The sequence below is a fragment of the Brienomyrus brachyistius genome, unplaced genomic scaffold, assembly GCF_023856365.1.
Source record: "Brienomyrus brachyistius isolate T26 unplaced genomic scaffold, BBRACH_0.4 scaffold27, whole genome shotgun sequence".
Lineage (NCBI taxonomy): Eukaryota > Metazoa > Chordata > Actinopteri > Osteoglossiformes > Mormyridae > Brienomyrus > Brienomyrus brachyistius.
The window spans coordinates 1,240,113-1,253,581 of record NW_026042306.1 but is presented as its reverse complement, the minus strand read 5'-3'; positions in this window follow the sequence as shown (position 1 = coordinate 1,253,581).

Genomic DNA, 13,469 nt, shown 5'->3' with positions numbered 1-13,469 from the left:
GTCCCGATGTTTACATGGCTTCCCCCCTTAAACCCTTTGCTCACTTCCTGTCTCTCTCTGTCACCTATAGGATTGACGGACCTGTCCCGATGTTTACATGGCTTCTGCCCTTACCCCTTTGCTCACTCCCTGTCTCTCTCTGTCACCTATAGGATTGACGGGCCTGTCCCGATGTTTACATGGCTTCTGCCCTTACCCCTTTGCTCACTTTCTGTCTCTCTCTGTCACCTATAGGATTGACGGGCCTGTCCCGATGTTTACATGGCTTCCCCCCTTAAACCCTTTGCTCACTCCCTGTCTCTCTCTGTCACCTATAGGATTGACGGGCCTGTCCCGATGTTTACATGGCTTCTGCCCTTACCCCTTTGCTCACTCCCTGTCTCTCTCTGTCACCTATAGGATTGACGGGCCTGTCCCGATGTTTACATGGCTTCTGCCCTTACCCCTTTGCTCACTCCCTGTCTCTCTCTGTCACCTATAGGATTGACAGGCCTGTCCCGATGTTTATTATTTTTTTTTTTTATATTCCCTCCACCACCCCCCCGCTGCGGAGGACTACTTTATTTCTCTTTATTTATTCTTTTTTTATTTATTTCCTCAAGAGAGGGAGAGGGAGAGAGAGGGGGACAGAAGGACGAAAACAGAGAAGAAGGGAAATAGAGAGGGAGGGAGGGAAAAGGGGGAAAAAAAAGGAAAAGAAGAAAGAAAACCACAGATAATCTGCTACAATACCTGCTGATGAGAGAAAACAACAACCAACATCTGTACGAATCACAATGAGAATGTTAAGGAGCAACAGCCGATCAAGACAGTGTCTGTCTGTGAGAACCTGTGTGTACACCTGCGTGTATCTGTGAGAACCTGTTTGTACACCTGCTTGTATCTGTGAGAACCTGTTTGTACACCTGCGTGTGTCTGTGAGAACCTGTGTGTACACCTGTTTGTGTCTGTGATAACCTGTGTGTACACCTGTATGTGTCTGTGAGTACCTGTTTGTACCCCTGTGTGCACACCTGTATCTGTGAGCGCGCCGGTGTTCAAAAGGTTACTCCATGTAAATGTCTAGTAGTGTGTGTGGGGAGCCACAGCCCCATCCCTCAGGACATGAAGCCGACACGGAGGAGGCCCGGACCCCAGACATCCAGAGGCCCCCCAGGGCATGGAAGCCCTCGGAGGACCACCGCAGGGAGAATAGCATCCCTCACCCAGAAGAGGGCAGAGGAGAGCTCCGGAGGGAGGCCATCCGGCAGCCACAGTGCAGGAGCCCCAGGGGGCCGTGGCGGCGAGCCCGCAGGCTCCGCCGGCGGCCGGCCCCATTAGGGCAGACCAGGCCCTGGGCCCAGAGATCCAAGGGCCCCCCCACCCCCCAGCAAGGGCCCGACAGAGCCAGGAGGGCCAGATCCCACCCGAGCACCCAGCCCCGGACAACGAGAACCACCAACGCACCAGCGGCCGGGGGCCACATTCACCGGCAGGGAGTGTGGCGGGGGGGGATAGAGCCCGAGATGTTATTTCGGGTGGAGTCTAGGACCCAACCTGACACATGCGTATAGACAAACAGGCACACACATATACAAGCATACGTTCCCACCCTCATGCACACATAAACAAATATTTACACATTCACCCAACATGGAGACACACAGAAATGAACGCTGTACACATACTCTCACTCCCCATATATACCCCATTTTTTTCCTCTGGCGAGGAGACCAGAAGACCACCCCGGACCCCGCAGCAGCCGAGAAGCCCACCAGTCCAGACCCCGACCAGACGGCCAGCTCTTCCTCTCTCAACCCCCCAGCCCCAAATGGCGAACGGAGAACGGGGGTGTGAAAAGACCCCATGCCCCCCTTCGCCCGCTCAGATATGGTGTTGGTGCGTGTTGTTCTAAAGTGCTTTTAAAACAGGTGAAGGGCATGACGCTAACCACCCCCTGCAGACCAACAGTTGGTGTTAGCTCAGCCCCTCCCCAGAACCCTCAATGTCTATGTGCAATTAAAATTGAGATGTGGGCCCTGGCACCAGAGGTAAGTCTGAATGAACAGACCGCCCTCTGGATGCCATACTGTGTGCCCACCCCCAAGGCCCTAAATGTATGCGTCATGAGAGAGTCAGTGATGAGTGTCTAAGTTGTGATGTATGATTGAGATGTATGATTGAGATCCAGGTGGTCGCGAGGGGACAGAGGAGGGATACCTCCCCTGTATCCCAGCAACGCACCTGCACCTCAAAGCCCTACGTGTGTGGTGGTGTGATGGAGCGGGAGGAGGGAGGCACTTCGGGATGGGGAGGACAGGAATGAGGGGGGAGGCAAGTTCCCCCCTCCTCTGGAGCCAGCTCCCCCGCTGACCCCCATAGGCACCCCCTGCTCCCCGAAATCCACCCAGGGCAGGGAGCCCAGGCCCATCCAGACCGGGGCCCAAGGCAGCGGCGCCACCCGGCCCCACAGAGCCCAAGGCGCCTCACTGGCCCCCACCCCAGCATTCAGTCAACTCCCATACTGCATAAGACAAAAGACATCCAGGTTGAGTCCTCCTCCTCCTCTATTGGATTCCCCCCCCACCCCCGCAGAATGGATACCCCAAAAGCAGGGATCCCCTGCGGACAGATGGTAAGAACCTCCCCGCCAGCCGAAGAGGCCCCCAGCTCCACCGATGCGCCGAAGGCCCCCGCACCGGGGCCGAGCCCCCGTGCATGCACCAACCCACACCCCGGCGGCATACCCACCAGGACCCAAGCCCCCCCAGCCCAGCCGGAACCCCGGCCCGGAGGCAGAGCGCCCGTCCCGATGTTTACATGGCTTCCCCCCTTACCCCTTTGCTCACTTCCTGTCTCTCTCTGTCACCTATAGGATTGACGGGCCCGTCCCGATGTTTACATGGCTTCCCCTCTCATCCCCTGCTGACATGCTCTTTGTTCACTTCCTGTGCCTCAGTTGGCCATTGTGTGTGTTTCTTGTGATGGACACTTTGTGCAGGTTGTGCTTTCAGGATCCAGGCCCCCTGCCATCTTACTCTGTATATGTGAAAGGTGAAAGATGAATAGATAATTGGTCACAGGTGCAGTTGAGGCATGAATACCCTGGCAGATTCAAGGGGACCTTTGCAGGGAATTTTAGCTGTCCCCTTTTAATTGGATTTTAACTTGCATTAATGCAGTAATTACATAGCACCTCGAAATGAGACATACATAGTAAATCTGGTAATACCAAGCAGGGCCATTTCCCTCACATATGATACCAGTGAAGTTTGGACACATCAAGCCTACAAAGGAGAGTGATAGGGTGTTGCATTACAACCTGTCCACCTGACCTAAACACAGTAGAAATGGTTTTGGATGAGTTTGTCCAGAGAATGAAGGAAAAGTGGCTAATGAGTGTTAAGCATATATGTGGGACCTCCTTCAGGACAGCTGGAAAAGCATCCCAGGCCACCTCATGAAACTGGCGTAGGGTCAGCCTGTCCCTGTAAAAATTGGGGTTAAGGGCCTGCTAACATGCCCAATGGTTGGATCACTCTGCTGACCTAGGGATTCGAGCCAGCAACCTTCTAAGTCCCAACCCACAGAGCTGTCCTATCTACCAAATATTGTTTTTTGGTCAGTGCATAATTCCATATATCGTATTTTATAAGTTTGATGTCTTTATGTGTATTCTAAAATCTAGAAAATACTACAATATTACAATACGTATGGTTATTGTGTCCAAACATTTGACTGACATTGTCCACCACTCTCAGTCAGCGCATTTGTCCTTGTCACCCAGATTGATCTGTGCCTTGTGCTGCCTGGGACAGGCACCTGACCCACTGTGACCCTGACCTAGACATGTGGATGGAAGACTGGGTATTGATTTATTAAAATTATGTCAAATGTGGGTGCTTTTTAAAGTTCATATCTGACATTTGATGTGCAGTAAATTTGTTCTGCACATTTTTGGTCAGGCTGTTTCTAAGTTGTTTATCATTCCTGATGATTGTTATTTCTCAGAATTAATAATGCATGTGTATGCAGATGATTCTCTATAAAATTTAAAATTGCAGAAATTGTAGAACTTCAGTCCTGATTTTTTGCAACTTTTCCAGAAATGCACCTCATTTCATATTGCAGCACTGGCCTGAATTCTCTCAATGGAAGGTGAGTGAGCTATAGACTCTTTCAGACTGAATGCTTCCATTTTGTACCGTCATTGTTGTTCCTCTCTGAAGTCAACAGATGGCACCAAATACCAAGCCAGTCCACAGAGCTCCTTATCAGCGATGCTCCAGTACATTGAACTGAATGCTCACAAAGACCAGTGTGAGAAAAGAACTGGGGAATTTAGACCCCTGGACTTCAGTGAACGAGGTTTGCTTCCTCCTGTGAGGCCACCCAGCAGGGGAGTAGCTTGTGTAAGTTGTGACTGAACCCCATGGTGCTGAGGGTGCTGTAAAAGCTGCTGATCCTCAGGTCTTGATGCTGAGTGGCCATGTCCATCAGTTTAGGGCTGAGACCCTCAGTTATCCTACTGCTTGTAGAAGTAATACAGTCCACAATCCTGTCTAAATTAAAGGTAGCTAAATGGAAAGTAACAGGAAGCCAGATGTGAACACCTGCTAGCTTCAGCTCCCATGATGCACTTGCGCACAGTAGAGCTTCAAATGTGCCTCCCCAAAAAAGTGGGCAGTGAATCTTATGCTGGTCCTCTCAGTGCTGCCACATGGGAACATCTGCTAAGTGAACTCATAGGCATGCAGGGAATGAGTGACCAGTTAATCACTGATCGGTGTGACCTACAGGCAAGCTGCATGGATGCATTGTCATCCACCAGGACAACTTAAGTGAGAAAACCCTAAGCTGCTATAGGGTTTTTGCAGATTTGCGGATCTGTGTCCCAGGGTGAGTGACAAGCAGTGTGATCCTGTACTTTTGTTAAGAGATTGGTGAACATATTAGAGATGCAAAACTATGCTGACACTAGCACACTTTGGCATATAATAATGCTGGCTGCCTGAGTACAAGTATGACAACTAATAATTCTATGACAAAAAAAATGTTTCAACACCTTAAAAAGCCCTATGCCAGTTATATACAATAATGTGGACTGGTGCAAATCACAACAGAATCAGTTCTGGAAGAAAGTTAAAAGAAATAATATCAAGTTTCATTAATCAGGACTGATATATATTAAAAGGCATTTTGGGTAAAAATATGCGTACCACACTGCAAAATTTATGCAAGCATTTTAGAATTACCATAAATTCAGGGTTAGGACATTGTATGTCAATATATGGAACTGTTAATCATGCTCTGTAGATATCGATAGCTAAAAGATGATATCCCTTAGATATCAGTATCAGTAGCTCACGTATCCCAGGTATCGATATGTGGTTCTTTGCCCTTGACATCACTGTCAGGTGATGTATTGCAAATTCCTGCTGCACTGTTGTAAACCTTACTTGCCTTTCAGCCAAGTATTTTGGGGGAAAAAAACAGAAACATACATGGACATACTATAAAGATACACAGTCTGCTAAAGGGTCCTTAAAGCTCTCCCTGCTTTGCTCAGTCCTGTCTCCATGGCAACTGTCACATGGGCTCGCTGCCCCGTTTTTCACCAATCCACTTACAGCTAAACCGGTCTACATCACCCCCTTCCCTGCTCCCCCCTCCAGCGTATCCATTCAGTGGCTCAGCACTGCAGTGAAAACAGCAGTTACATAACACCTCTGTGTCAGAGAGCCTGCTTACGTGTTGCCTGAATGACTTACAGTTACGTTCAAAGGAAATGTTTCGCGTGGGTGTCGTGCAGTTTTTCTGCCCCTCTTTGTGACACATATGCACACTTATGCTAGGGTGCATGTTGCTACGAGTGCACTTTACATAACTGTGTCCTTGGTGCTGGTATGCAATCTGCACAGGCGTAGCTACAAGTGTAGCAGCCAGTTGAGTACTTACACCTGACCTGGATCAGATGCCCCTACCAGCCAAGACAGAGGGGCAGGTGTCATGGACACATAGGTTGGAGATTCAGGTAAAGGCTTTAAGAGCAGATTGTTAAGTAGAGCTTTTACAAATGGGGGTGGCAGCAGAGGACAACTCTTACAAACATGGCTGCCAGCTGTTTTATGGAGCTTAGGTCCTGTGGTATATAAGAATGACCACCTCCCAACACCACCACCATAGATGGCCAGCTGAGTAAGCAGCAGCAGCCATGAATTTCAAGGGACTCCAACAAATTTTGAGAGAGGTTCAAACTTGTTAATGTTACATACCAGGAGATGTGAGGGCTTTCAGTTGTACTGGCTCCCACCCTCAAGGGCGTCCTTTAGTGACAAAGTCCCACCCAATTGCTCATCTTCTCAAGGCTTGCTCAGCCAATCAAACTGCTTCCTTTACCAGCCTTGTCTGAGTGGACATTCACTTTTTACATGGCTCAGGATGTGCCCCGCTATGAGCTTATAAACAGCAGCAGGCCACAGCTGGTCAGTTACCACAGAAACAGGGACGACAGCCGCTCCAGCTGGCCTCCAGCAGCGTAGTCTTGTTCTCCTTAACTCAGTCAAGTTTCCTGAGATCCAGTAGACCGTGATACTGACAGTGTACAGTATGAGTGTATGTAGCACATTGCATTGAAGTCACATGATCAAACGTACTACAAACTAAAATAAATGGTACTGCATTTGCTGACCGACAACTGTAACACTCACATGCCTGTCAAATAGGGGCAAATGGAGGTCACAGAGTGATGTTACATTAGGTGGATGCTTTGTGCCTGTTGTACATACATACCACCAGAGGTGGCACTGTGAACTTCACAGGGGGTGAGTCATACAGCTTGAGACCAGCATAGTGTTCCCTAGAGCATTCCAAAGCCCTGCTCTCAATATCAGCATGGTGACGTGCTCCCAAAATATATTGATGTGCTATGTAAGCTTGCTGGTACATGATCAGTGCTGACGCTCAATGATGTGTGATGATGCGGAGAAGACTAGAGCAATGTAGAGCATGCCGATGCTCAGACATACATTTAACAGCAGTGGACATACAGTAGTGATGGCAGGCTGATGGACGCCTTTACTTCATACACATAGTATCAAACCAAACAAGGTTTGCCTGATGATGCAAATCTGCTGATGCTTGATTTTGTCAGCTGATTTCTTAGCCCTGCAAACAGCCCTTACTGGCATTTCTAGCAAGTCAGAAGGTCCTCCGGCTGCAGCATTCAGTTCAGACACAAAAGGCGTCTCTCTCTGCCTGAAAATGAGCCTCATGGCTGGTTAGGCCCTTTGTACCCTGCCAGCATCAGGATGCAGTTTCAATTCACAGGCAAAAAGCAGAGCAGCAAAATGGCAGCTGCAGAGAGTTGACTGCCACGTCAGCCTGCCACATTATGCACTCTTATAGCTCAGGATCAGGTGGGGGGGGGGGAGCAGCTATGCGATTCAGAACACCGCCACTGCATCTCCATGCACACACACTTGTTCACATGAACTCAGAAAAAAAAACTTCCAAGCCAGGGGCATTGTGGGAAGTCCTTGTTTCTATGGAAACAGATGGCAGAGCTGGTCAGAGCCTCAGTGTCAAACCCAGAGAAAATGTGTGTGTGTCTGCGTTGGTGTTTGCGTCTGTCACTCTTTTAGATGTGAATGGTGAACAGTTGCCCCCTGGTGTTCGCCCCCACGTTTATCTAGATAGACTCTCACCTCAATAGCCACATTTACAAGACAATCTTTTGACTTGTGTTTTGAGTTAGTCTGCTATTTATGCCCATGTAATTTGTGATTATATGTCTTCCATTTTTATCTGTAATAATTGCCTTTTGTTTGTTTATCATTCCTCTTTAAAGCATTCTTGGGTTGGTGAAATGCACTATATAAATTAAACTTGTTGCTGTTACTGATATCACTTAATATAACTCAAGAAACATAATGGACACCTATTATCAAGTGCAATAATGATAATCTCCAGTTTAACATGCTGTACTTCTTCTATTACTATCTAATAATATGCCTGTCAATTAGTAATCATTGATCTACAATAACCATTTTTTTAGGTCAAGGCACAAGGAAGGGGTGTTCTGGATGGCATGTCAGAACACACGCACACACACAGTCAAACAACAGGTGCTTTAGGGGCAGCTTTTCACCTAACTTCATGTCCTCTTTAACTTCAAGAGAAAATGGGAGCATCCTGAGGAATGCTGCACAAACTCCACACAGAGACCTGCACTATCAGAAAAAAATTGGATCTTTGAGGGTACCATTACTTGTCACTGGGGCTGTACCCTCATTGGTCTACCAGGTGTATCCTAGCTGTAGGTAATTTTTTTTTACTTTTAAGGGTGTTGTTTGTACCCTGGGGAACAAAACTGTAATATGGCTGGACTCTTTTTTTTGTAAGTGCAGAGGATTCACACCTCCATCTCTTTATATTTCAGTTTATGCACTGTACTGTCCTGAAATAATGTACTCCTTGCACAAATTGAACTGGAAAGCACTTTTTTAAATAGTTCTGTCAGCCACTAAACATGGAGAAAGGTGTGTTACAATGTCCTGCTTGCATTTTTGGAGTGCATATATTGTTCTGTACCACAATCTGATTCTTCACCACCATAGAGTAAATGCTACAATCAAACCTGTGACCAGAGGGGTCATATCATGTGGCAGTAAATGATCCTTCTGCATAACCCAGAAGCTTCAATAACAGTGAAGCTCAGTGAGTGAATGGTGGACTAGAGACATAAATAATAAAAAGTGTTTTTGGCTGAGTGGCCCCGACACTAAGACCATGTTTGTGGAGCAGTGGTGATGGTGGGTAGGGTGGATGGGGCAGCTCTCAAATAACTGAACCCAACGAGATCTCTTGAACATCCATGGAGAAAGTGATAATAACAGTCTGACCGGGCCTCAACTGGGTCGTCCAGGGCCATTCAAGCAGGGAGTCAGAACAGCCAGACCGCATTACACTGCATAATTTAGCCCCCAGGCCACCAAGTCCTGCCAGCAGCCCCTGAAGTGTGGTCTCAGGTCCTGTCTATTCTGAAGCATGTCCAATAGTCTACCATGTGCTGTTTGCTCAGTCCGGTTCCACATCTCGCAACAATAGCTGCAAGCACTCCCTAATCACCCTACAGATTTCCATACACATTGCTGTACAGTAGATGAACAATTCAGCCTTTCATCTGGGGTAGCGGCCTCCTTTTTGTGTCATAGTGGAGTGTGCTGTGCATATGAGTGCAACATTTGAAGGGTTCAGTTCATTGGTCTGGAGGGGGCCTGCCTCACACTCCAGGATCAAACAATCATCTGCATTGTTTAACACTCATGAAGCATGAAAGGCACCTTCTGGAACATGCCTCATATTCTACTACACAGTGGAAGTATTATTATATCTTTATCTCAGTACTACAGATATATGAATGGTATATATTAAAAGCATCCACCTTAAATCCTGTCACCCACTATGAACCCAGCAGGTAGCCTCAAAGTTCATTTTAGATCAGGACTGGCACCCAAGCCCCACCTACTGCCAGTAGTGAAGATTAATGCAGAATCATAATGCTTTTGTCAGTTACGGGCAGAAACACACATTCAAATCAATTCTCAACCTAACCAAAATTAGTGTGATTTTTTAGCTAGACCAAACCAAACCTTGGTCATGGCCACTCTTGCTTTTCTTTATAGACAGTCAAAAGGCAACTGCTGTATGAGTTCCAGCAGCAGTTCCTTACAAAGTTTCACTGGGGACAACTTAGGGGTAGTAAGTGGCTTAGCAGGCTAAGCTTATGTGCTTGTGACCAGATGATCACCACTTGGAGCTTTGGCAGAACAGTCACATGTCCGAGGACCCCTGAGCAAGGCCCTTAACACCAAGCTACAGTGGCGCTGTATACTGGCTAACACTGTGCTGTGACCCTCAAGCTTGGCGTCACCTGCATGTGTGTCTCATGGAGACCAGGATGGTAGCAGGTGAAGGAAAGCATTTCCATGTACCTAAACTTGTGCAAATAAAGGATCCTTTAATATTCGACCAAATGTAGTTAAGGGCTACTGGCTAATGGCAGGCTTCTGTGCTAAATGCAAAGAACAGACGGCATTAAGAGCAAAGGTCTTGTGGATCAGTGACAGAGAATCAGGAGGACTGAAACAGATTGGCAGCAATGAAGAGGAGGAAATTAAACTCGTACATGTGCTGGAACAAAACATACCATGGAAGACTGGGAGGATTGGTTTCCATCATTTAGTGCACATCATGTTCACCTCACATGTGAAAGGTCCTTAGTTTGAAACTGTGTGCAAATACACTTGCGTCGTGGCAGTGTGTGGCTCTGTGGGGTATGATTCTGTGGCTATGATTGCAGGTCACCGCCTCAAATCCTGTATTAATCCAAGTCATTTCACTGTTAAGCCCTTGACCTTAATTGGTCCTGGGAGCCGCTCACACTGCTTTCAATTGTTTGTCACACTGAACAAAAGCATCAGTGAAATAAATAAAGGAATCTTTTGCTCTCAAGGCATCACAGTCTGACATTTCCTTGTCTCAAATGTACTTTTGGACTAAAGGCACACGGGGGGGGGATTGTGTTAAGACAATCCAAGGGCCTTTGAGTGACAGGGGCCCTAACATTTGCAACATAACTGGATTGGAGGTCCAATATATTATGCTTTCATCTCTAGCGGCACCACTATGCACACTATGCTCTCTGATAGACCTCAACACAGTGTTGATGCTAACACATGATGGACTACTCCACCATCCAATTACCTATAGCTCCGCTTATCTCCTCCCACCTGACTCATTGTTACCCATAACTCCTCCTCTCTCCTTCAAGCTACCTGGCTGTTACCTGGGAGAAACAAATATCAAGCTGTAACTCCAAAAACAGCCACAACAGTCCATCAGAGAGCTTGTTTTGGTAAACCAATCTTGTCCTTTTCAATAGGAATTTATATTGTCTCCCTTACAATTCCCCAAGGCATGTGGTACAGATCATGGTTTAAAATAAAGGACAGGATCGGATAACCTTGGTAGACTGGTCACCATGGTAATGACAGCCATCAAATTCCATCCCTCTTGCCCCAGTCCCAGTCCAAAGAATCCCAGGTGATCCAAAACCATTTACCAGCACAAAAGACTTTTACATATTTGAAATACAAGAGGGACAGTCTGAATGTATAACTGCCTGTGTAAGTGTGTGTGTGTTTGTGTCATGAGGAGACACTTCTCCATGGTCATCTGTCAAGCGAAAAGTGGGGCACCTTCTTGGAAACATTGGTAAGGGGAATAAGGTATGGATGAGTGGAGTTTGGCATGATGGGTCACCAAGAGCCATATTCGCTGTCTAGTGTCCTTTGTGACATTGTAAGCTGTCTGTTATCTGCAGGAAAACATAGACATAGAAGGCGTGACACATCAATTGTTTAGCTGTTAGATACACAGCTGAATGAAGGCATAAAACACTGGGTAAGATTCCTCTGTCTCATCAGTTTACATGCCTACAGGGTGGAGATTGTTTTATGTGTGAGCAAGCCACCTGAATATCTGGTTTCAAAAATAGCACTTTGGGGGCCACTTTATATGAAGGAATCATAATAGGAGAAATAATAATAATACTGCGTGGGAAATCTGACTTTTAATAACAGGAACCTAACGTGTCAATCAGAAACAGTCACACTAAGTGAGAGATATGACTTTTTATAACAGGGATCAACATGTCATGGACACTGAGCTTACTGTGCAAGCCCCAACTGAACAGTGACAGCCCAGTACAATCACATATAATCCCCTGTGGTCTTAGCATATCCAGCTAAGCAGCTGGCCAAAACACACATACAGTGGGGGAAATAAATATTGAACGTATCAACATTTTTTCAGTTAATATATTTCCAAAGAGGCCACTCGCATGAAGTTTTCACCAGACATTGGTATTAACTCACGAAATACACAAATGTTCTGAAATCAACTGAGTTTCCTTTGCTGTGTTTTGGATTGTTGTTCTGCTGGAAGGTCCACCTACGTGTCATCCTCAGCATCCTGGTGGATGGCAGCAGATTCATTTCAAGAATCTCTCAGTCGTACAGAGCCTCATTAATTGTTTCTTCAATTATATGATGTCTGCCAGTACCATGAGATGAGATGGCTATAGTCCCAGCTGTTTGATCCAGGTGCCTGTGATGAAGAGGGAGAATAGGACAGGTGGCCTCAGTCATCCCAGAGCAAAGTGTTTCTCAACGTCACAAACAGCCCATCCTAGCTGTGGTCAACCTCCCAAGTAATGAGTCTTACATACCAATTGGCAGAGCTGTAGTACCCAAATCTGATCTTGAGTCCACATAATGTATGAGTGAATTTGTTTTTGTCACACACGCCGGTGAATTTTTGCTTAGTCTTAACTCAGACTCGAACACTCGTGACTCAAAAAGAAGTTCACCCACTTCTTAAGTTGTGACATTTGAATCATGTTACAATACTGTTTCTAGGGCCAACCTAGGTACAAGCCAATATACCATAGTCTTCTGTGCCTCAGTGTTTTAATTGATCTGAAACAAACAAAAAAAAGTTGAAGAATTCTCCTTCTACCTCTGGTTGTGTAGACTAAATTGTCATTTTCACAGTTTGTTCATGTTTAGTATGAGGGCTGTAATGGTACACAAAATTCACAGATTAGTACAAACCTCAGTCTTCAGTTCATGGTTCATTTAGGTTTTCAGTTAATTTTGGTACAGCACAGAAAAGAGAATTTGTTCTGAGCTTATTTATTATTAAAAGCACAAACTAAGAAAAGTTGTAAACGAAAAGGCAATGAGTCCATTGACATGTCTGAATAACAAAAGAACATAAGAAATTGACAAAGAAGAATTTCAATCTGGACAATGCTGTTGGTGCCGTGGCTTTCTATCAGGCCCTTGGTCCCAGAAGATCTGGGGCCACGACCCAGGCTGTGTCATCAATTATGGAAAGTGCCCAAGATCAGCCTGACAGCAATGAGCACAGGAAGAGAGAGAGCCATTTCATCACTGCCATTCACTTTATGGAATTATTGTTATTATACATCTGTGCATATAACATTTCTTTTTAAGCCTGTATGTCCAGCTATCATCTAAATGCTTATACAGTGCAGTGGAAAGGGCCTGAAGCCCATCCCAGGCCACAGAGGGATACTCTGGATAAGAAGACAGTCAATCACAATCCACACACCATTATTTAGAAACAGCAGCTAGCCTAATTGTATCTCTGAACTGTGGGGGCGGGGAGCCAGAGCCCCCAAAGAGACCTGTGTAACACTGGGAGCACAGGCAAGTTCACACAGACACAGTGGGGGCAGGATTCAAACCTCCAACCCTGGGGTGTGACAGTCCAGTCCTACCTACTGAGCTGATGTTCTGCCCATTGGGATGCTTTTGCCCCAAGTGATGTATATAGCACATCACAAACATACACCCCATCAATTACACATTACATACAGGAAGCTTGTTTTCGGAGGGATA